General features: G+C 44.4%; 1 non-coding gene across 1 annotated transcript; it reads right to left on the bottom strand.

The window, feature by feature from the left end:
* Window positions 1–3,887: 3,887 nt before the first annotated feature.
* LOC131822273 (U6 spliceosomal RNA) lies at window positions 3,888–3,995 on the bottom strand. The gene has a single exon (XR_009350155.1). It is a non-coding gene; the product is annotated as a U6 spliceosomal RNA (small nuclear RNA).
* Between the last annotated feature and the right edge of the window lie 20,011 nt (window positions 3,996–24,006).

Genomic DNA, 24,006 nt, shown 5'->3' with positions numbered 1-24,006 from the left:
TTTTATTTCCAGCCCTGATCTCTCATGAAATTCAGAGCCACACATCCACTGACCACATCCCCTCCACTCTGATGTACAAAGGGCCACTCAGGTTCAACAGGTCCAAAACCCAAGTCCCAGTCTTCTCTCAAAATTTGTGAGCCCTGAAGTTTTCCCCATAACAGTAAATGCCAAGCCTACCTCTCAGTTGCTTAAGCTAACATCTTAGGCCTCATTCTTGATGGCCCTCTTTTATTCGCATCCGTTGGCAAATCCTGTTGACTCTACGATCAAAATAGCTCTAGAATCTGCCACTTCTCCCCATGTCCACTACCACGACCCTAGCCTAAGCTTTTTGGAAGTCACCTTCACTTCTCCTTTGGCTTAGCACAAAAATTGGTGTTCCTGCATTGCCCCTCACTCCCCGTAATATACTCTCAACACAGCGCACAGAGTGAGAGGTTTGTTGCAAATACAAAACATCAAATCTCTTCTCTGCACGAAATCCTCTGATGGTTTTTTCATCTCTCCTGCATAAAAGATCAAGTCATCACAGTGTCTTACAAGGCCCCGTGCCATCTGCCACAGACCGCTCCCCTGGAAATATAGTTCCACCTGTTCTTCCGGGGCTCCTCCCAGCAGCCCTCCCCACCTGGACCCCTGGCCCACGCTCGCTCCACTCCAGTCACAACTGCTCCCTTGCTGTTCCTTTAATAGGTCAGCCACCCTCCACAGCCACTCGGAGCCTTTGCCGTCCTCACTGTTCTTTCCAATTCAGAGGTTCTCATTTGGGGGCCGTTTTGCTTCCCATGTGCTATTTGGTGATGTTTGGAGAACTTTTTTTTTTTTTAAAGATTTTATTTATTTATTTGACAGACAGAGATCACAAGTAGGCAGAGAGGCAGGCAGAGAGAGGAAGGGAAGCAGGCTCTCTGCCAAGCAGAGAGCCTGATGTGGGGCTCGATCCCAGGACCCTGGGATCATGACCTGAGCCGAAGGCAAAGGCTTTAACCCACTGAGCCACCCAGGCGCTCTGGGATAATTTCTTCTATGATAAAGTCTGATTATTGATTTTGAATGATAATCTCATAAGCAACCGTCTCGGATCAGTCTGAGGAAAGTATTTAAAATAGAGAATGTTCTTTTAGAATGATCTTCTTCCTGCTTTTGCTCCTCGGGCAGAAATGCTTGAGGGACCTGTTTCTGCATTCTGATATTTTAACAGCTTCACAGTTTCTGGTGATCTGAAAGATTCTGTAAGCTTTTTTTTTTTTTTTTTTTTGTAGTAATTGAAGTCCAAGTGCTCTATTTAGTTTTTCTTTCTTTGGACACTTACCGAATTCACAATTTACCTCTAAAACACTTGGGATACTTCGGGAAAGAAACAAGATTGAGAGATCTTTATTCTGTGTGTAGCTGACAGCCTTTTGGGGGGTTGATCTGTTAATCATTAAGAAAATTGCTGTAACAATTTAGTTCATACTGAAACTTTTTGTCAGCTTTCAGGTTTAAAGAAAGTTCAACTTGCTAAAGATAGGACTACACTGGGACCCAGCAATTGCACTGCCAGGTATTTACCCAAAGGATACAAAAGCCCGAATTGAAGGAGCACATGCACCCCGATGTTTATAGCAGCATTATCTACCATAGCCAAACTATGGAAAGAGCCCAAATGTCCACTGACTGAAGAATGGCCAATGAAGAGGTGGTGTGTATATACACAATGGAATATTACTCAGCCGTCAAAAGGCATGGACTCTTGGCATTTGCAGAGATGTGGATAGAACTAGAGTGTATTATGCTAAGCAAAATAAGTCAGAGAAAGACGAATACCATATGGTTTCACTCTTATGTGGAATTTAATACACAAAACAGGAGTGCCGGGGTGGTTCAGTCCATTAAGCATCTGCCTTTGGCTCAGGTCATGATTCTGGGGTCCTGGGATTGAGCCCTGCATCAGGCTCCTCGCTCAGTGGAGAGCCTGCTTCTCCCTCTCCCTCTGCTTGCTGCTCTTTCTACTTGTGCTCTCTAGCTCTTTGTCAAATAAATTTAAAAAAACAAACAAACTTAAAAAAAAAAGTACTTTGGGGGCACCTGGGTGGCTCAGTCAGTTAAGCATCCAACTCATGGTTTCGGCTCAGGTCATGATCTCAGGGTTGTGAGATAGAGCTCTGCATCCTGCCTGAGAGAGAGTCTTTCTTTCTGCCCCTCCCCCTCGCTTGCACACACTCTCTCAGTCAAATAAATAAAATAAAATCTTTAAAAAAATATTTTGAAATGGAATTATTTTATTTCAAGTCTGCTTTATAAATAGAATGAACTGAAATGCATTCAAAGCTAGAAAACGGCATTATTACCATTTTATGTAATTTGCATGCTGCAAATGTTATATTTTACAAAAGGGCTGAAAAAGCCCATAATAGGCTGTCTTACTCATGTCTGTTCTCGTGTTTGTTAGAGAAAGCACATGGTCCTATTAGCCCCTGGGCATTGTGAGGCCAAATACACAGACGCATTCATCCAGTACACAGAAGTCTCAATTAGGCGGTAGTTTTTGCCAATAATATAAAGAGAAACGTCTTGATTAAGGTTGGGGGTGGGGAGGGGCAATTTTGTCCCCATTGCAGATGTCTGATTAGCTATGAAAAGAGAACGTGTTCTCTCTAAGCTTTGGGTTAATAATCTTAAAATCTATTTCTGCGGCTCTGGTTAAAAAACGATCAGCTGTGATATGGAAAGCAGCAACCATTAAAAGAAAACAATGAAAGCTTAGACCACATAGAAAAAACCCAAACGCTATAAAAACCCCATAAATTACATCTCGAGTCAAACAACATTTTGGGGAAAATATTTGCCATGTACATGAACGTGTTACTAACAAATGGATTAGAATAAAAAGAGGACACACGCTCAGATAGGAGAATGGACAAAGGTCCCCACAGTGACACAAAAGAAGAAAATCAAATGGAAATAAACACAAAAAGCTTTTCTACTTTACTGGTGATCAAAGATATGCAAAATAAAATTACATTGCTATTTTAAAAACCTGTCAGAGTGGCGAGATAGAAAGGTTATTAGTATCCAGTGCTTTAAATGATGTGGGGAAAGGGCAGTTCTCATATTATTACTTATGAGAAGGTCAATTGAGGGCAGTTTGACAGCATGCGTCAAAACTGGAAATGTGCACACTCTATTTAGCGATGTCAGAATTCAGAAATCTATTTTAGAGGCATATTTTGCAAGTGTGGAAAAACGTTATGTTCAAAGAGATTCACTGCAGCATTATTTATAATCGCCACATAAATGTCCATCAAAGGGGAACTGGGCAAATACAATAATCCTGACACTAAATTTTTTAAGATTTAAAAAAAATTTTTTTAAAGTAATCTCTACACCCAGTATGGGATTCGAACTCACAACCCTGAGAGCAAGCGTCTCTCGCTCCACGGACTGAGCTGGTCAGGAGCCCCAAGCAGTAAACAACTTTTAAAAATAATTGAGTAGGGGCACCTGGGTGGCTCAGTGGGTTAAAGCCTCTGCCTTCAGCTCAGGTCATGATCCCAGCGTCCTGGGGTCGAGACCCGCATCAGGCTCTCTGCTCAGCAGGGAGCCTGCTTCCCTTCCTTTCTCTCTGCCTGCCTCTCTGCCTACTTGTGATCTCTGTCTGTCAAATAAATAAATAAAATCTTTAAAAAAATAATCAAGTAGATCTGTATGTGCTGATAGGGAACAAGCCCAAGGGCAGGTCTTCGAACACCAAGTATGACCGGTGTCTGTAATTCAGCTCCTTGCATTTTCTCGACTCATTCTGGGCAACTCTTGGTAAGTTCTCCATCATCTTTGACTGCACTGATGTGAACATTCAGTCTCGGGTCTAATGTTTCATTCAGTCCTCCTGTGACTTCCTTGAAAGATCCGAACACTCCTTCCACTTTGCGTGTCATCCTGGCGCAGGGGCCATGCTAATCTTCTCTGTACCGTTCCAATTTTAGTATATGTGCTGCCGAAGCGAGCACTCCTTCCACTTTGAAACACTGTTTTCACTTGGCGTCCAGGTCCCCATACTCTCCTGCTTTACTCTCTGCCCTACTGGCTTCTTTCTCAGTTTCCTTATTCATCAGTGTCTCCAATGCTGGAGTTTCCCAGGGCTCCGTCTTGGTCCACCTCTGGTAGCTCTCTCTTTTCCCACCCCATATCCCATCTCGAGGCTTCAGAGATAGTCCCTGTGCTGTCATCTTCCTAACCTACCTTCCCCATGAACTCCGCACTCCCGTCTCTGCTTACTTGGTCGCTCCCCTTAGCTGTCTGAAGGACATCTTCAGCTTCTCCTGTCCCAGACCAAACTTCTGATTCCCACCCCGAGAACTTCTCTTTATCTTCTGTAGCTCAGTAACCGGCAACACCGCAACCCCAGTTGGCTCAGGCCCCAAACCCAGCCATCATCCCCGACTCCTCCCTTTCCCTCATGCTCCCCATCTAGTTCCACATTCACCGGAAAGTTCACGAAGCTTAAACATCAGAGCTCCTCCTTCGTGGCGGCTGCTCACGAGGCCCTAACAGTGGGATGACATGACTACATATTTTTGTAAAATTTGCCAGAGTGAAATATTTTTAAATTTAACAATAATAATTAATTGCAGTCAGTTCAGATAGCTGTCTCTTTCCACTCCAGCTTAGCCTCTGTCGTTTTTGCCTCTGTGGCCGGGTTGGCACTGGGTGGATGTGGATACTTGGAAGTCATTCAAAGGGGAAGTTGAGAGGCAGGCACCTGGGTGGCTCAGTGGGTTAAAGCCTCTGCCTTCGGCTCTGGTCATGATCCCAGGGTCCTGGGATCGAGCCCCACATCGGGCTCTCTGCTCAGAGGAGAGCCTGCTTCCTACTCTCTCTCTGCCTGCCTCTCTGCCTACTTGTGATCTCTGTCTGTCAAATAAATAAATAAAATTTAAAAGGGGGGAAGTTGGGCACCTGGGTGGCTCAGTGGGTTAAGCCGCTGCCTTTGGCTCAGGTCATAATCCCAGGGTCCTGGGATCGAGTCCCACATCGGGCTCTCTGCTTAGTGGGGAGCCTGCTTTCCTCTCTCTCTCTGCCTGCCTCTCTGTCTACTTGTGATTTCTCTCTGTCAAATAAATAAATAAAATCTTAAAAAAAGGGGGGGGAGTTGAACGAGGCTTACATTTATCTGGGGTTTGATCAGTTGTGTTTACAAGGCTTGCAGTCACTTGTAGGTCATCCTAGCATAGGAGTGGTTTCTAGGAACACTCTTATCTCGCACTGGGCTCACGCATGGTGTAGGGCCACAGGTCTGGTCTTGGTACTAATGTATCCCTACAGCACTTGGTACTGGAAATACAGATGGTTGAGGAGAAATGAGTTTGGAACATACAGAGCCAGAAACTAGCTTGTGAAAAATTCTGCCACTCGTCAGCCATGTAAAACTGCGTATGGAGGATCCAGCATTGCCTTGTCAAAATGGGAATTCTCGTCTGTTGCTAATATACTCAGTAATGCAGCTTTCTCTGCTATAAATGCGGCATCCAGTTTCTACATTGTGGTACAAATGCTTACTATAAGGCTCTACCCTCTTCGTAAAGGTTTAAGTGTACAATGCGTTATTGTTGACGATCGGTACTATGTCCTATGGAAGGTCTCTAGAACTGATCTGTCTTGCATAACTGAAACTTTATATGCTTGGAAGACGGACTCCCCACGACCCCCTCTCCCCAGCCCCTGGCAGCAGCCTTTTGACTCTCTGCTTCTGAGTTCAAGTATTTCAGATGCCTTGTATACATTGACACATGCGGTATTTGTCTTTTCGTGATTGACTTATTTCACTTGGCATGATGTCCTCAAGGTTCTTGGATGTTGTAGCCCATGAAAGGATTTCCTTCTCCAAGGCTGAGTAATATTCCTTCGTGTGTCTCTATCACATTTTGCTTATCCATCCAGCCATGGACACTTAGCTTGTTTCCATATCTTGGTTATTGTAGATAATATTGCGATGAACATGAGAGCGCAGAGATTTCTTGGAGCTCCTGATTTCAATTCTATTGGACATACTCCTAGGAGTGGGATTGCTACATCACGTGCTAGTTCTATTTTTAAGCTTTTGAGGACATGCCATACTGTTTTCTGTAGAGGCCATAGCACATTTCTATGGGAATCTTTTGAACTAGAATTTATCAAACATCCCATGTTTGCAGAACACAAGCCTGTGATTTTCTCCATGTATGAATTTGCGTGTTTTTTGCTTTTTGACATATGGGATCATGTTTTGGTGTATCTGATTGATCGGTTCTGTTGAAGCCTGGAGGTTTCAGAGGGAATGGCACACTCAAGTGTCATGAACATAGCAAACTAGCTTGATGAAACAAGTGTTCTAGTCATAGAAAGCCTAAACATGTATATGTATCTTTAAAGATTTTATTTATGGGATGCCTGGGAGGCTCAGTGGGTTAAGCAACTGCCTTCAGCTCAGGTCATGATCCTCAAGTCCTGGGATTGAGTCCCGTGTTGGGCTCCCTGCTCAGTGGGCAGTCTGCTTTCTCCCTCTGACTTCTCCCCTCTCATGCTCTCTTCCAAATAAATAAATAAAATCTTAAAAAAAAGATTTTATTTATTCATTTGAGAGAAAGTAGTCAAAAGAGAGAGTACAAGCAGGTGCCTAACCCATTGAGCCCGCCAAGTGCCCCAAAGCTTAAACATATTAATCAGTAAATCAATTAATCAATAATTAGCCAATAACCAATTAATCAGTAAATCAATGTATGCAATATTAAGAGTATTTGACTCTACAATTACATAATATAATGCAGTGCCGATTTTTTAAAAGTTTTTATTTTAAGCCTGGGACTCAAAGCCCCAACCCCGAGGCTGAGTTGCACACCGCTGACTGAGCTAGCCAGGCACCCCAAGCCTTTAAACACATTCTAATTGCCTGTATAAATGCTTCATTTTCAGATCACTTTTGTATGTTTTTGGCAATTTTTTTTAAAGATTTTATTTATTTATTTGAGAGAGAGACAGTGAGAGAGAGCATGAGCAAGGAGAAGGTTAGAGAGAGAAGCAGACTCCGCATGGAGCTGGGAGCCCGAGGCGGGACCCGATCCCAGGACTCCGGGATCATGACCTGAGCCGAAGGCAGTCATCCAACCAACTGAGCCACCCAGGCGTCCCTTTTTTCGGCAATTTTTAATGCAGAAGAATTTATATGTGATAGGAAGGAAGCGACATCTATAAACTGAGAGGAAGACCAGCCTGTCAAAGCCTGTCTTATTATCCCAATGACAGTTAAATACTCTATCAATGATAAAAATGAACTTGAAGTATCAGTAATAAAATACAAATTTTGATCAACTATGTGAGAGGAAAGAATTTTCCTTCTATTCTTTTATAGACAAGATTGCAAAATCATCACCTGGACAGGTGACTAAATGGTACACAACTGGCAATATAGGAAAAAGACCGTGGAGGGGTGTGGCGGGAGGTTAGTATTTTCTACGTTTTCTGATGTTTGTAGTACTTGTCAGCTCTTTAAAAAAAAAAAAAAGATTTATTTATTTTAGAGAGAGAGAGAGAGAGCAGAGGAAGTGGGAGAGAGAGTCCCAAGCAGACTCCATGCTAAGGACAGAGCCCTATGTGGGGCTGGATCTCAGGACCCTGAAATCATCACCTGAGCTGAAATGGAGAGTCAGTCAGTTAACCAACTGCGCCACCCAGGCACCTGTTGTCAACTTTTAAAAATTTGTAATATATTGGGATTTCTTTTCTTGTTTGAAATAAAGATTCGCTTTTGTACCTAATTTTGTACTTTTTAAAAAAAAAGATTTTATTTATTTGACAGACAGAGATTACAAATAGGCAGAGAGGCAGGCAGAGAGGGGGGAAGCAGGCTCCCTGCTGAGCAGAGCCCAATGCCGGGCTCGATCCCAGGACACTGAGATCATGACCTGAGCTGAAGGCAGAGGCTTAACCCACTGAGCCACCCAGGTGCCACAGTTTTGTACCTTCTTCTTAACAGAGCACCCCGACCCCAAGTTAGAGAAGCTTTTGGCTACACAAAGCCTATATCTTCCCTTGCCTATGTCTAGTCCTGTGAATGCCATTGGTTCTGCCTTCTAGATAAGTCCAGAATCTGAGCACTTAATCACCATCTTCACGGCCACCATCCCTGTCTCAGTCACTATCTCTTCCACCTGGATTATGACAATTGCTTAATTTTTCTCCTCACTTCGTGCCTTGCTCTCTTTCAGTCTAATCTCAACGCAGCAGCCAGTGTGATTAAAAAAAAAAAACAAAAACAAATTAATATCAGCACACTCCTCTGCTCAAACTCTCGCGAGATTTCCATCCTCCTTCCGAGTAAAATCCAAAAGTCCTTCCGGGCGCCTTCAGAGACCCACGTGACTGGTGCCCTTCTGAGCCTCTCTGACGTCCTTTCCTATCCTATCCCCTCACTGACTCTACTCCAGCCACCCTGGCTTTTTTGTCGTTCCTTGAACACATCGAACCTCTCTCTGCCCTGGGACCTTGGCCTTGGCTATTCCTGCTGCCTGGAATGCTCTTCTTTCCAATCCTCACTCAAATGTCCCCTAATCAGCGAGGGCTTCCTTGTAGAAAATCACAACGTCTTTGTCACTCAGTTTCTCCCTTCTCTGCCTTATCGTTCTCCAGATCATTTATCACTATCTCATATAATACATACTCCCCTGTTTGTTTATTGGCTCTCTCCCCCATTGGAAGGAAGCTCCGCGCCAGGGAAAAGACATTGTTTTGTTCGCTAAGTATTCTCGGCACCTAGACACGTGCTTGGAGTATAGCAGGCCTTCAGTAAATATCTGCCCAGCGATGAATGAATGAATGAATGAATGATCCTCTCTGCTAACTTCCACCATAAGTAAAGTAAGTAAGGGGTGATCCTCCCTTTCTTCTTCTTTTTTTTAAAGTTTGTTTTCATTCCAGTGGGTTAACACACAGTATAACAGTTGCGGGTGTACAGTATGTGTACAATATAGTGATTCAGCGCTCCCATACGTCACCCAGTTCCCATCAGGACAAGTGCTCTCCTTCACCCCAGCCCCTAGTTCTCTCATACCCCGGCCTCCTCCCCCCACCCTGTAACCACCCCCCCTTCTTTTTTTTAATAGTTTATTTTTTTAATTATAAAATATGTGTAACATGCAATCTGCCATTTTTACTATTTCTAAGTGTACCTTTGATTGGCATCAAGTACATTCATACTGCTATGCGACGATCACAGCCGTCTAGCTGCAGAATGTTTTTCATCTTGGAAAGCTGCAACCCTGTCTCCCCTGCCTACTTTTTGCCCTAGGTCCATGCCTGAATTTCGTTTATTATTATAATGCTAAAAGGCTGTTTCCATTTTCAGGAACAGACTAATGGGAAATTTACATTCATTTTATAAAACAATAATTGAGAAATGACTGTGTTCCTATTCCTTGAACAGATTAAGTGGGAAGCTGTCCGGCTTTAAAAATGATTCATTAATGTGGTCCTCTGGGAGCTTGAATATTCAATGACAGCTGTTTTCCTCATTAATATTTGAATTTAATATTTTACCTTAGGAAACCTGATACCAAAGGAATAGTAAATATTTGACTGCTGATGGTCTTATGTTAATTTAACATTTTTTTCTTTAACTAGAGTTTAATCAACAAAACTGTTGCAGATGCGCAACACCATTAATACAGGGAAAGGGGGGGGGTGCCTGGCTGGCTCAGGTGGGAGAGCGTGCGACTCTTCATATGGGCATCATGAGTTTGAGACCCATGTTGGGTGTGGAGCTTACTTAAATAGAAAAGAAATACAGGGAAAGGAGAGAGGAAAAGTACTGAGAGCCTACTTGGTGTCAGGCACTTTGTGGACATGTAAAGAGGCCCCCATGTCCTCAGACCCCACTCACTTGTCACTTGCGTGGACCGGAGGCTTGGCACTGTCTCCATTTTGTGGAAATGCTCCTGACGAGATTGCAAGCTCCTGACATGTCACTAATTCCAACAGACACCTTTCAGTCCTCGGTAGCTTGACCTCCTAGCAACAGTCAGCACAGATGACCACACTCTTATCAAAACCCCTTCTACTGTTGTTCCATCATCAGAGTTTCCCTAGTCTCCTTCCTGAACAAACGATCTTTCCACTTCTCTCTCTCTCTCTCTCTCTGTCCCCCCATGTCCACTGGCACTGCCCAAATTATTCTGAGATCATCATCTCTTACCTGGACTGCTCCAGAAGCCTCTTACTGGTGTCTCTGCCTCCAGTCCTCAAGCCTCACCCCCGCTCCCACCCCACTGCCACAGCGAGCCGTCTCCTCTATGACAGCCAATGATGGCCAATGATGGCGCCGAACTAGGCTCACACCGCTCCCCTGGTTAATAACTCTTCAGTGGATTTTCCTTGCTCTGAAGTCCAATATCCTCATTCTGGTCCATGGAGTCCTTCCCCCTCTGGTTCCTGTCTGCTTTGCCTGACTCAGCTGGAGCCAGAGAGAGAGAGTACAAGAAGGGGGAGAAGCAGTGGGAGAAGGAGAAGCAGACTCCCCTCTGAGCAGGCAGGCTGACTCAGGGCTTGATCTCAGGACTCCAGGATCATGAGCCGAAGGCAGATGCTTACCAACTGAGCTACCCAGGTATCCCTGCCACTCTCCTGGTTTGATCTTTCTCCTTAAGACTTAGAATTGCTGGGGTGCCTGGGTGGCTCAGTAGGTTAAAGCCTCTGCCTTCAGCTCAGGTCATGATCTCAGGGTACTGGGATAGAGCCCCACATTGGGCTCTCTGCTCAGTGGAGAGCCTGCTTCCCCCCCTCTCTCTCTGCCTGCCTCTCTGCCTACTTGTGATCTCTGTCTGTCAAATAAATTAAAAAATATTTTTAAAAAACCTTAAAATTCTTTGAATAAGCCACACACCCCTTTTCATCTCTGGATCTTTGCACACACTCTTCCTCTGCCTGGATCACTCCTGATTCATTGATTCATTCATTCAACAAATATTGAACGCCTTCTAGGTACCAGGCACTATTCTAAGTAGCGAGGATACAGCAGTGAGTATAATAAAGACAAACTGTGCCTGTGAGCTCACATTCTAGAAGGAGCAGACCACCCTTTCAAGAAGGGGGTGTACAGGACAGTAAGATAATTTGAGAGAGCCCACATGCATACAACTTTTATGACGGTGTATTATAATAGTTCTATTTTAATATTAGCTACATAGTTAACTCCTTACTCTGCCTAATTTCTAAACTAAACTTTACCATAGGCGTGTATATATAGGAAAAACCTAGAATCGACTAACTTACTGGTCAGGGCCGCCCCTGTAGAGAGCTACCCCTCCCCATCTTACAGACTACCTTTTATAGAGCAAAAGCTTGGCCACACATAGGTGGCCAGTGAGATTGTAACACACAGAGAAAGTTGCATAGTCATGTTAGGTCACACGCAGGTGGCCAGTTGAATTATAATTTACCCTATAGTAGCTGTTTGAACTAACCTATTACTCTGGTCAGAATTGGCACTCAAGTTTGGCGCCTAAAAGACAGAGTTTACATTCTTTGGCGGTTAGGGAGACAGTATGTGTACTTTTACTGATTGGATGTCTCCACCTGGCCTGACTCGTCCTTGTATTCTGGGCTCTGTTATTAGGAACTGGCCGACCATATTTTACTGGTTTCCCGGACTTAGTTTTAAGTAAGTTTCTCGGGGGGGGGGGCAGGGTCTATTTAAGTTTTACTGCACAAACAACAAAATGACTTTTAACCAACATGGAGTCGCTCTGGCTAAATAGGCCCTTACAAGGGTATCAAGATACAAATGCTTTACCCACAGTCTTTGTCCCAACTAGACCAGAGCCTTGTGGCCAGGGACAGTGGTACCTGCCCCTCTGTCCCCAGTGGTGTCTCCTGGGAAGCATCACACTTAAGTGCGCAGGGATGTATTTCCTGATTTATCAGGGATGGGCGGGGTTGGCTGGTCAGATGGTCTGAACCTCGCAGAGACCCTCAGGGCACCTCTGCTCACTTGGTCTGTGGCCGGTAGATTCAGCTTCCTCTGTCAAGTTGCCCCCGGAGCTGGATGGACAAGAAACAAGCTCAGGTTCGTTACAAGCTCAGGTTCTTTTCAAGCTCAGGTTCGAGGTCAGGAGATCTCAGTTCTCGTTCTGGCTCTTCCATTTACTAGCAGGAACTTGGGCAAGCTGGTTAGCCACTCTGAGAAAATAACAGGGGGTTTCCATGTCTAGACTTGATATGGGACAACAGGGTCCAGATCGACCCTTCTGCACGAGGCAAGAAGTATAAACAGACACAAATACACGAGACCATGGTTTTGCAGACACTGAACATCAGATGCTGAAGGACAGCGACCACAGGGAGAGGGGAAGCACAGATGGGGAGCCCGAGAATCACCTCAGCCTATTTTCTTTGGAGAGCTTTAGGCTACAGTGTAGGGGGGAGAGCTGAGGTGGAGCTCAGTGGACCCCTGAGTTCAGGAGATGGAGCTAAGAGTCCAGGGAGACCGCGGAAGGACAGGATGCCGGAGAGAAAAGAGTTGCGCTGTGTGGAGACAGGCTCTACTGAGCAGCACACACTTGAGGGGACAATACCGGAGGCTACGGAATGAACCATCTGGAACGATGAGAGGGAGATAATGCTTGTTCCCCCCAGGCCGAATGGAAAAACTCATAATTCATGGGGCATTGACCAGAGTACTCAGGAAGGTTGAGGAACTGATACATTTTATTTCGTTTTGTTTGAAATAAAATTGATAGCTCTTCATGATAAAAATTCAAACAGCATGGAAGAATTAACTTTTTAAAAAAAAATTGAAACAAGATTTTATTTACTTATTTGACAGAGAGGGAGAGAGAGAGCACGTGAGCGAGTGCACAAGCAGGGGGAGCAGCAGGCAGAGGGAGAAGGAGAAGCGGGCTCTCTGTTGAGCAGGGAGCCCGATGTGGGGTTCGATCCCAGGACCCTGCGATCATGACCTGAGCTGAAGGCAGAGGCTTAACCATCCGAGCCACCCAGGTGCCCCCAAAATGGATTTTTTAAATAAATGATTCTAGATATATGGACTAGCTATCTGGAAAGATACAAAAGTGAGATCCAACCTTCATACCGTACACAAGAATAAACTTTCAATGAATCAAAGATCCAGTGTAAGCTCTGAAACCTTACAGATATTAGAAGAAAACATGGGCACAATCCCTGTTCCCTTTAAAAACATTTACTTATTTATGTAATCTCTGTGCCCAACATGGGGCTCAAACCCCAAGATCAAGAGCAGCACTCTCCTCTGATTGAGCTGGCTGGGAACCCCCAACATGCTCCACTTTAATCTTGCCTTAAAGAAAGGCTCTTTAACCCTGATTCAAAAGCTAACAGCAGTGGAAGAAAACAAAGGATCAAACTGATTGGGTAATCTCCCTCTCTGGCTGGCACAGGCTGGCACTTTGGCCCCAGTCTGAGTTCCGCAGCCCAGCATGCCGCTCTGGGGTCTCCAGCAGGCTGGGCTGGGTTGGGCTGTGGCGTGCCAAAAGTCATCCCTGTCCAGAGCACCTCCTCAGTGGGAGTCGCAGAGAGACCCACACCGTGCTTTTTGAGGTATGCAGTTGGTATCAGTTGGGTGAAAGATACATCCGTCTCTTTCAAGTAAACCACAGGTTCTCAGGGACCATGCTGCTTGAATCCATATGAGGAAAGAAATTTGTCCCTTACTTCCCCAGCTCACAGAGGGGACGGTGCTCACATACTTATGCAGACAAGTGCATTTCCAGGGCGTGAGAAAGGGACCGGAGTAATCAGCGCCATGCCCAAGAGTTAGCTGCTGCTTACTGTAGGCCAGGCTTCACGTGTTCTCAAGGAGGCCCCCTAACAACCCTGTGAGGGGGAGATTCCATTTCCCATCCTGAAGATTTTCAGCAGTCCAAGCTGAAAAGACTGGTGATCACTGGTAAGGAGGAGAAAGGGATTTAAAGGATTTCTGTGACTCCAGAAAGTTCTTCTGTAGTTCCGATTCTAAGTGGGGGAGGCAAGAGTTGAACCCAGATGGTGCAACTCAGGAACCTGAGCTTCTAGGATCTTTTCTTTAAATTAAATTAAATTTTTAAAAAGTGGGCTCTATGCTCCATGCAGGGCTCAAACTCCTGGCCCCAAGATCTCTAAGAGGCACATGTTCTACCCACTGAGCCAGCCAGGCACCCTGGGAGCTCCCAATATCTTCAGGTCCTGATAAGGGCCGCCACTTACCTACGGGGAGGACTGGCTTGGGAATTCCCGTTCGGTATTGCTTTCAATGACCAGATGAGGCCCTGAAGGGCTATTCTCATCATGGACACATTTCTAAGACTGTCTAGACTTACAGCACAGGAGACATGGCTGGGATTTTGGTGTTTTGGTTTTAGCATTTCTACCTCTGGATCAAAGCAGAGGATCTGGAGTCATCTTGGGGTAAACCTGCCGTTTCTCCAGGAGAGACCACTTCACTGAGCCCTCTTAGCCATCCACATATCAGCCAAGCCCCTGGCAGTGCTTTTGGGGGAAGCCTTAAATGCTGGGGGAAAATGGAAACACAGATGCTTTGGACTGAGGTTTTATGTGTTCTATATAGGGACGCTTTCACTGTGTTTTGCTTCAGCTGGCTGGGTCTAAGGTTAAGGTGAAAAGAGCATCGTCTTTGGACAACATTTTTGCAACATTGAATCCCAAGGGTGTAGGGTGCAGGGTGGAGTGTTGGGTTGTGTTGAGACCAGCTGGGTCTAGTAAGGAATTTGTCCCTTTCTGAAAGTCAAGGTGAATACACATGGAAAAGGAGAAGCTAGACATGAAGGTGACAGGGTTCGCAATCTCTGGGAATGTGATGGGGCCCAGGGAGTGGCTCTAAATCTGTAATGGGGCCATGTGAGTAGACACTGTAGGAAGAGAGTGAGGTAAGATTGTTGGCAGATGTGGATGTCCCATGGGCCTTCTTGGGAGACCCTAGAATGCTTCTAGTTAGTGACAAAGCTCTTTTTTTACTGTTGAATCTCTGTAGGTCTGCTGTATACAGTTGTGCAGATTTTTCACTGCACAAAGGGAGTCTGACCAAGAAGACCTGTGGGGATTGAAATTCAGCCTTCGCTATACTTACCAAGTCATGCATCCTGGGACCGAGATGTCTGTCTGAAGGAGTGCTGTTTTTCAAATTTTCTCAAGGGTACCACATGGCCTGTGGGAAGCCAGGACTCTCTCAACCAGCACAGTGCCTGGTGCATAGGTGACATTTATTGACTGAAGGCAAAGGGTTGTGAGGCAGCTACTTGGTATGAGGCAGAATGCCGGGATCACTATGAAAAGGAGGTGTTCTAGGAGCTGAGCACATAGTGTCATAAGCGAATCTGGCTTTGAGGATGTGTATGGCGCAGTCATCTTGTTGGGATAAGGTAGGTAGTAACCAGAAACCTCTTCCAGAGTCTGGTTTATATGTTCTTTTTGGCTGTTGTCCAGTTAGCTTGTGGTGGGCAGTGGGCAGGGGGATTTGGACCTGGTGCATTGGAGGAGTGCTTTCTAGAACGTATGTGCAAAAAGGGGTCCCCAGATAAAGTTAAGCTATCTGTGGAGGTACAACACCTCTGTCACTGAAGAATAAAGTAGAGACGACTGGGGCAGAAAGTGGCCCTGCTGAAGAAAGAAAGTGGCCCATTCTCATGAAGACATTGACCTCAATTTTTGTTCTTATATTTAATGAATATAGAATTGTAGGTTCAAAGTAATTTTCCCTCAAACTTTACAGATATTATTCTAGTGGGTTTTTGTTTTTGTTTTTTTGCATCTAAGTGTTGCCAATGAGGATTCTTATTTCTTTGTAGATAGACCTTTTTTCCCCCTCTAGAAGCTTTTTAAAAAATTATTATTTTTTATTTTCTATAAACATATAATGTATTTTTATCCCCAGGGGTACAGGTCTGTGAATCGCCAGGTTTACACACTTCACAGCATTCACCATAGCACATACCCTCCCCAGTGTCCATAACCCCACCCCCCTCTCCCAACTCCCCCCCCCAGCAACCCTCAGTTTGTTTTGTGAGATTAAGAGTCACTTATGGTTTTTCTCCCTCCCAATCCCATCTGGTTTCATTCATTATTCTCCTACCCCCTTTAACCCCCCATGTTGCATCTCCCCTCTAGAAGCTTTAAAGATCTTCTCTTTATTCTCAGTATCGTAACACTTCACATGGATGTATTATTAGAGACAAGTCTTCTTTTCTTTCACTCTACTTGTGCCTCAGTGGTCTTTTCAAACTAAAATCTTCCAATGATGAGAAATTTTTTTCTCCTTTTATTTTCTTATTCCTTCTTCCCCTCTCTTATTTTTCTTTCTTTCTGGACTTCCATATAAATGGATGTTGACTCTCCTGGGTTGCTACTTTATGTGTTTTTTAATTTTTCTCCCAGTTTCCCTGCGGTCAAGGCTGGGTGCAGACACACTAGCATGGAAGATATGCTTTGGAAAGAAAGGCCAAAGCTGTGATTGTAAACATGGGGAGCCCAAGTTTGAGGTGGACATAGATGGATGTCTCTACCAGCAAGGTTGTCACTGTAGTCTTTCTATGAAATTATACCTCAGCATGACCAAAAACTTGATGATGGGAAGTTTTTCTTTATAGAAGTACTCCAGCTAATGAGTGAAGATGGAATTGATAGAATATCACCATTTGGAATCCTGAATGAAACAATGGGTCTAGGTGATTCCTCACTAATGTCTGTGAACATCACAAGAAGAGAGACAATCAGATATTGCATATTTCTGATGAAAGTACACAGTATCATCACCTATGAAATCGTCTTGCCAAAAAACCAAACCTGGATTTTCATGTTTCTAGATCTAACTATCAGTTTATTTAAGAAATGCTATTGGGCTATAATCACCAAAATCCATGGACACTGGGAGACTCTACAGAAAAACAAGCTAACATTGATAAACTCAGTGGGGGAAAAAAGAAATGCTGGAGGGATCTATAGATCAAAAGGGACTCAAAAGTTATATCAATCAATTGCAGTATGGGGATACTGACATGAACAAAAAGATCTGTAAAAATACATGAAATTCTCAGGGATATTTAGATACCGACTGAATCTTTGACAATTTTGAGGTCTTACTGTTAGTATTTTTGTTGTGATAACAATATTGTGGTTATGCTTTAAAAAATCCTTTTAGAGAAATATACTGAAGTATTTATGAAATAAAATAATATGGTATCTAGGGTTTGCTTCAGAATATGTGGTGGAGGAGAAGCAAGTGTGGGTATAGATAGAATGGTTTGCACTGATAGTTGTTCAAACTGAGGGAAAAGTACATGGGGGTTCTTGCTCTACTTTTTTTTAAGGGGGCTGGGGAGAGAGTTGGGAGGGGCAGAGGGAGAGAGAATCTTAAGCAGACTCCACACCCAGCACAGAGCCCGATGTGGGGTTCCATCTCAGACCCGAGATCATGACCTGCGCTGGACTCAAGAGTCAGATGCTTACCCGACTGAGCCACCCAGGAGCCCCTATTGCTCTACTTTCGTCTGTGTTTGAAATTTTTCAGAATAGAAAGTTTAAAGTGAAAAAATTTAGGGCAGCCAAGTGAGAGAACCTAGATGTAAATTCGACTCTAACTCCATGCTCTCGATTACATTGTTAAGGTCTCTGTGGCTCTGTTTCTTCGTCCACAGTAATGGCCCCTACATCCCAGGGGGGTGGTGAGGGTTCTATGGGGTTTTCTCTCTGAAGCCCTTCCAACACTGCCTGGCCCATGGTCCATGCTCAGTAAAGGCTAGCCCTTTTACTGTTATTTACTTATTTATTTTGGTGGTTCTGTCTTCAGGGGATGGTCCTAGGTGGGTCCTAGGTGAATATTGCAGTAGTGTCTCCTATATGTTCCTGGCCTTGCCGTTACATCGGGGTACTCCTGGAAGCACAGGACCCTCTCAGGGTTGTGAGTTCAAGCCCCACATTGGGCTCCGAGCTTACTTGAAAAGAATACTACACTAACATGGTGTAGCCTACACTCCAAATAAAAGGCAGAAGTTGCCAGACTGACCAAAAAAAAAAAAAAAAAAAAGAAGAAGACGACTGCCTATAAGAAACTTAGGTTAAAGGATAAAAAAATACATACTACAGTAACACTAATCGTAAGAAATCTATATTATTTTAGCTATATACTATATATATATATCAATATAGTATTTATATTATATATAACATGGTTATATATAACATATGTTATATGTTATATATGTATATATGTTACATATATTATAATAACATTATTATATATAATATATAGTATATAGATATTAACATCTGATAAAGTAGATTTAATACAAGGAGCATTGCCAGAGATATAGAGGGATATTTTGTAATGACGAAAAGGTCAGTGCATAAGGAGGCATAACTCTAAGTGTGTATGTACCATAGAGCTGCAAAATATGAAGTGAAGCAAAAACTGGTAGAATTTAAAGGAGAAGTAGACAAAACCACAATTATATTTGGAGACTTTTTTTTTCCTTTGAAAACTTTATTTATTTGACAGATTGAGAGAGAGCACAAGCAGGGGGAGCAGCAGGCAGAGGGTGAGGGAGAAGCAGACTCCCCACTGAGCAGGGAGCCCAATGCAGGGCTCAATCCCAGGACCCTGGGATCATGGTCTGAACCGAAAGCAGCCGGTTAACCGACTGAGCCACCCGGGCGCCCCTATATTTGGAGACTTTAACACTCCTTCCTCAGTGATCAGTAGAGGAAGTAGCTAATTGTTCAGACACCATTCATCAACTTGTCCTAATGGAAATGGAGAGCTCTCTCCCCCAGCAACAGCAGAATATGATGGAGCATTCGCCCTAGGGTTTTTAGGCTGGACCATAGAGAAGGTGCCAATACATTTAAGAGGATGAAAATAACACAGAGTAGGTTCACGACTATAAAGGAATTAGATCAGCAATCAATAATTAGCTCTCTGGGAGATTCCCAAAATGCAGGGAAATTAAACCAAATGTACGGCTACCTGGGCACTTTTTTTTTTTTAAAGATTTCATTTATTTCTTTATTGGACAGACAGAGAGAGACAGCCAGAGAGGGAACACAAGCAGGGGGAGTGGGAGAAGGAGAAGCAGGCTTCCCGCTGAGCAGGGAGCCTGATGTGGTGCTCAATCCCAAGATTCCAGGATCATGACCTGAGCCAAAGGCAGATGTTTAACTGACTGAGTCACCCAGGTGCCCCATACCTGGGCACTTTTGAATGACTTCCCTGGAGGCCTGTCGCTATGAAAGTTTATAGTGTCTGTTTCTCTTCTTCCTTCCTCTCCCCAAACACCTCAGTGTCTGTCTGCATCCATTCATATCTGTAGGGTCATTTGCTTTTTCCTGATGAGAGAAGAAGAGTTTTCAGTGGTGAGAAGTGCTAGAAAAAGATAAGAGGAGGGGCGCCTGGGATCGAGCACCGCGTTGAGCTCCCTGCTGGGTTGAGAGGCTGCTTCTCTCTCTGCCTCTGCCTGCTTCTCCCCCTGCTTGTGCGCTCTCTCTCTGTCAAATAAATAAAAAAAATAAAAATCTTAAAAAAAAAAAAGATAAGAGAAGCTCAGGAAGGATCATAATGGCATCGAGTCTTTTTCCAGACCTGGAACTTCTGTGGTTGAGCAAAGGAGAAACTTGAGTCGCTGGACCTGCCTAAGGGAGGCTGCGAGAAACTGAACAAAAGCAGACCTATTTCAAAACCCAGGTGCCAGAGTGCGGCACAGACCGGGGAGGGCACCCCGGGATTACCAGCTTCAGGAGGAGCTACAGAAAGGACTGTTAGCATGGACAGGGGTGTTTCATTAGGGACACTGAGCAACTGGATTTCTGTAAGTAGCTTTGCAAGTGGAAGATGGGGAGAAGTGGAAGCTGGATCGGAAAATAGGGCAGGGCTCTATTTTCTATAATATTTTAAATAGGAAAATAGGGCAGGGCTCCCAGAAATCAATGGTAGGGGGCAGGGCACTTGAAAATGTGGTTACACAGAGACTTAACTAAGAAACGTATACGCCTGACTAAGAACAACAGGTGGAATAGTTTTGTTTTTTTTTAAGAAAGGATCTTTCGACTAACATCTTTTTTTAACTTTTAATTCATTTAATTAACATGTAGTATATTATTAGATTCAGAGGTAGAATTTAGTGATTCATCAGTTGCATTTCACACCCAGTGCTCATTCCATCACGTGCCTCCTTAATGTCCATCATCCCGTTACCCCAGCCCCCCCTACAGATCTGTGATCCATCAGTAATACACAATACACAGTGCTCACCATAGCATCTACCCTTTCCAATGTCTACCACCCAACCCACTCTATCTCCCCTACTCCCCTCCCCTCCAGCACCCCTCAGTTTGTTTGCTATGATTAAGAGTCTCTTATGGTTTGTCTCCCTCTCTGGTTTCATCTTGTTTTATTTTTCCCTCCCTTCCCCATGCTCTTCTCTTTCGTTTCTTAACTTCCTCATATCGGGGAGATCATATGATAATTATCTTTCTCTGATTGACTTATTTTGCTCAGCATAATCTCCTCCAGTTCCATCCACATTGTTGCAAATGGCAAGATTTTTTGATGGCTGCATAGTATTCCAGTGTGTGTGCGTGTGTTTGTGTATGTGTAAAGAAGATGTGGTGTGTGTGTGTATATATATACGTGTGTGTGTATATATATACATTCATCTGTTGATGGACATCTGGTTTCTTTCCATAGTTTGGCTATTGTGGACGTTGCTGCTATAAACATTGGGGTGCAGGTGCCCCTTTGGATCACTACATTGGTATCTTTGGGATACATACCTAATAGTGCGATTGCTGGGTCCTAGGGTAGCTCTATTTTCAACTTTTTGAGGAACCTTTCATACTGCTTTCCAGAGTGGCTGCACCAGCTTGCATTCCCACCAATTGTTTAGGAGGGTGGGATAGTCTCCTTTTCTGGAATAAATAGCAAGATCCTCTGGGGACCAGTCTTAGGTCTTAGACTCTTTTGACAATCGGGGGTTGCTTGAGGGTTTACACAGAAAAAGAAATACAGCAACTCCTTCTGACTGGTCTGTGGCCTGGATTCCAACAGATTTTTCTATACAGGGAAGTATTGTGCTTTGTAGTTTCTTGATGAAGAAGCATCCTTTACCTTCAGTTCTTAGCAGGTTATATTTGGAAAGGAACATGTAAGGCCATGAGAAACACCGGAGGCTGGTATAGATCTGCATGAACAGGATTCAGAAGACTTCACACTACATACGATGAGCACCATAAAGAACTTTTTAGGAGTTCTGTCAAGAGCAAGACTACAATGGAGAAAAGCATACAAATGACCATGACATAGTGATAAGGGTAGACCAGAACTCCTCTGCTCTCACTTGGTCTCTGTATTTTCTGTCAAGGGGAAGTTTTCATATTGACCAGTCTAACCCAGTGCTCTTCAAACTTCACCAGGCATATGCATCACCTAAGGATTTTGTTAAGATGGAGATTCTTTTGAAAAGAAAAATATGGAATTGCTTCATGAATTTCTGTGTCATCCTTGCAGTGGGCCACGTGAATCTCCGTGTCATTCCCAGTTTCAGTCCATGTGCTGCCAAAGTGAGCGCTTAAAATGGAGATTCTGGGGGCGACTGGGTGGCTTGGTCAGTGAAGCATCTGCCTTTGGCTCAGGTCATGGTCTCGGGGTCCTGGGATCGAGCCATGCATCTGGGCTTTCTGCTCAGTGGGAAGGCTGCTTTTTCCTCTCCCTCTGCCCCTCCCCCCATTCACATGCTGTTTTTTTCTCTCAAATAAATAAATAAAATCATAAAAAGAAAAGAGTAGGGGTGCCTGGGTGGCTCAGTGGGTTAAAACCTCTGCCTTCGGGTCAGGTCATGATCCTGGGATCCTGGGATCGAGCCCCGCATAGGGCTCTCTGTTCAGCAGGGAGCCTGCTTCGTCCTCTCTCTCTGCCTGCCTCTCTGCCTACTTGTGATCTCTGTCAAATAAATAAATAAAATCTTTGAAAAAAAAAAAAAAAGAAAAGAGTATTTCACTGCTTTAACCAAGTTCAAGTCTTTGGTCTAGACAAATGCCATCTCTCAGACTGCTGACAGTGCCTGCAAATGAGACCTTGAAACCACTCGTAGGGATACTCTTGTTTCCATCAATGTGGAGAGTTGGAGAGGGTCTAGAAGCCTCTGGAAGAGAGGCGGTTGTGCTCCCGGGTTTCAAAACAGGAAAGAAGCGCCAGTGGAAATGGACAGATTGGCCAGCTTGATGTTGATGCCAGGAGACAATCTGCAGTGGATTCTTTTCCAAGAGGGTTTTCTGCTCACTGGACCCAGTATGATTTTCCTGAGAACAAATCCCATCAGACTAGTTTCATTATCTATGATAGGTTTACTAGAAAGATTGTTCAGGGCAGCTGCAGTAGATGGAGGGCGAGTGAAATCTGGCACAACACGAGCTGAAGACTTTCAAGATATCATTTGTGCAAAGCGGCACTGTAAGTGAGTGAGGGGGATGCGGAAGTGGTTGACCCAGTCTGCCCAGGAGGCCCTGACGAATGAGTACCAGCCCCCAGAGGAGAGCGTCCAGGCCCCCTGTAAGAATCCATCCTTGGCCTCATCGGTTGCAGCAACTCTATCACTGGCTAGCTCCGTGGTTCGCAAATCTTCAGGCACCTATGGGGACAGGGGATTCTTGTTGAAATAGAAGTTCTGGGGGCGCCTGGGTGGCTCAGTGGGTTAAGCCTCTGCCTTCGGCTCAGGTCATGGTCTCGGGGTCCTGGGATCGAGCCCTGCTTCAGGCTCTCTGCTCAGCAGGGAGCCTGCTTGTCCCCCCCCCCCCCTGCCTGCCTCTCTGTCTACTTGTGATCTCTCTGTGTCAAATAAATAAATAAATAAAATCTTAAAAAAAAAAAGAAATAGAAGTATTATAGAGGGCACGGATTGCATGGAGCACTGGGTGTGGTGAAAAAATAATGCATACTCTTATGCCGAAAATAAATAAAAAATAAATTAAAAAAAAAAAAAAGAAGTTCTGAGGCTCCAATCCTGGGCTCTGGTTCAGCATCTCCATGTGACCCCGAGGAAGGTGCTCTGTGGAGCTTCACTTGAAAAAAAAAAATCCTCTGAGTAAGAAGGAACAAAATAAGTAAAATCTTAAAAAAAAAGAAAATAAAAAGAGGGAAGCTAGGTACCACAAACGCTCTTTGGCAAATGTGTATTTGGGGTTTTCCCAACCAAATGAGGGATAATAAAGCCAAGGCTAATATTGCCTCAGACAACTATCCTCGAGCCCCAAAGCTTCCCATTTTCTCGATTCTGCAGGAGACTGAGAGTGGGAAAGTATTTTTACCTTTGGCCTATATTGTTCGAATTCATGATTTAAAAAAAAGTCAAGGACGTCTGTTTTCTTTTTTTTAAGATTTTATTTACGTATTTGACAGACAGAGATCACAAGTAGGTAGAGAAGCAGGCAGAGAGAGAGCGGAAGGGAAGCAGGCTCCCTGCCAAGGCTCCCTGCCAAGCAGAGAGCCCGATGCGGGGCTCGATCCCAGGACCCTGAGATCATGACCTGAGCCAAAGGCAGAGGCTTTAACCCACTGAGCCACCCAGGAGCCCCAAGGACATCTGCTTTCTAGAAGAGTTTCTGCTATTTCTCTGATGAAGTACAGCTCAAAGCCCTTGACATTGTAGATAAAGCAAGGATACAGGGGCACCTGGCTGGCTCCCTCAGAAGAGCAGGCCGCTCTTGGTCTCTGGGTCCTGACTTCAAGCCCCAGGCTGGGTGTAGAGGTTGAACAAACAACATAAAATAATAAACATGAAAGCATATGAAGACTCTGAAAGGTGCAGAGAACAAGGGAGATGGTTTAGGGATCTTCAGATTCGAGGGCCAATACTGTGGTGAGTTCCCTGGGCTTCTTTTGGCCTCACATACCACACACTTGTTGCTGTAGCAGGTGGTAAGCCGGAAGTGTGGAGGCCTGCAACCTGGAAGAGACAACAGGGCAGATAAAAAAAAAAG

This window comes from Mustela lutreola, chromosome X (assembly GCF_030435805.1).
Source record: "Mustela lutreola isolate mMusLut2 chromosome X, mMusLut2.pri, whole genome shotgun sequence".
NCBI lineage: Eukaryota > Metazoa > Chordata > Mammalia > Carnivora > Mustelidae > Mustela > Mustela lutreola.
Note: the sequence above shows the minus strand (reverse complement) of the source record. Positions and strands in the feature narration are given on the sequence as shown.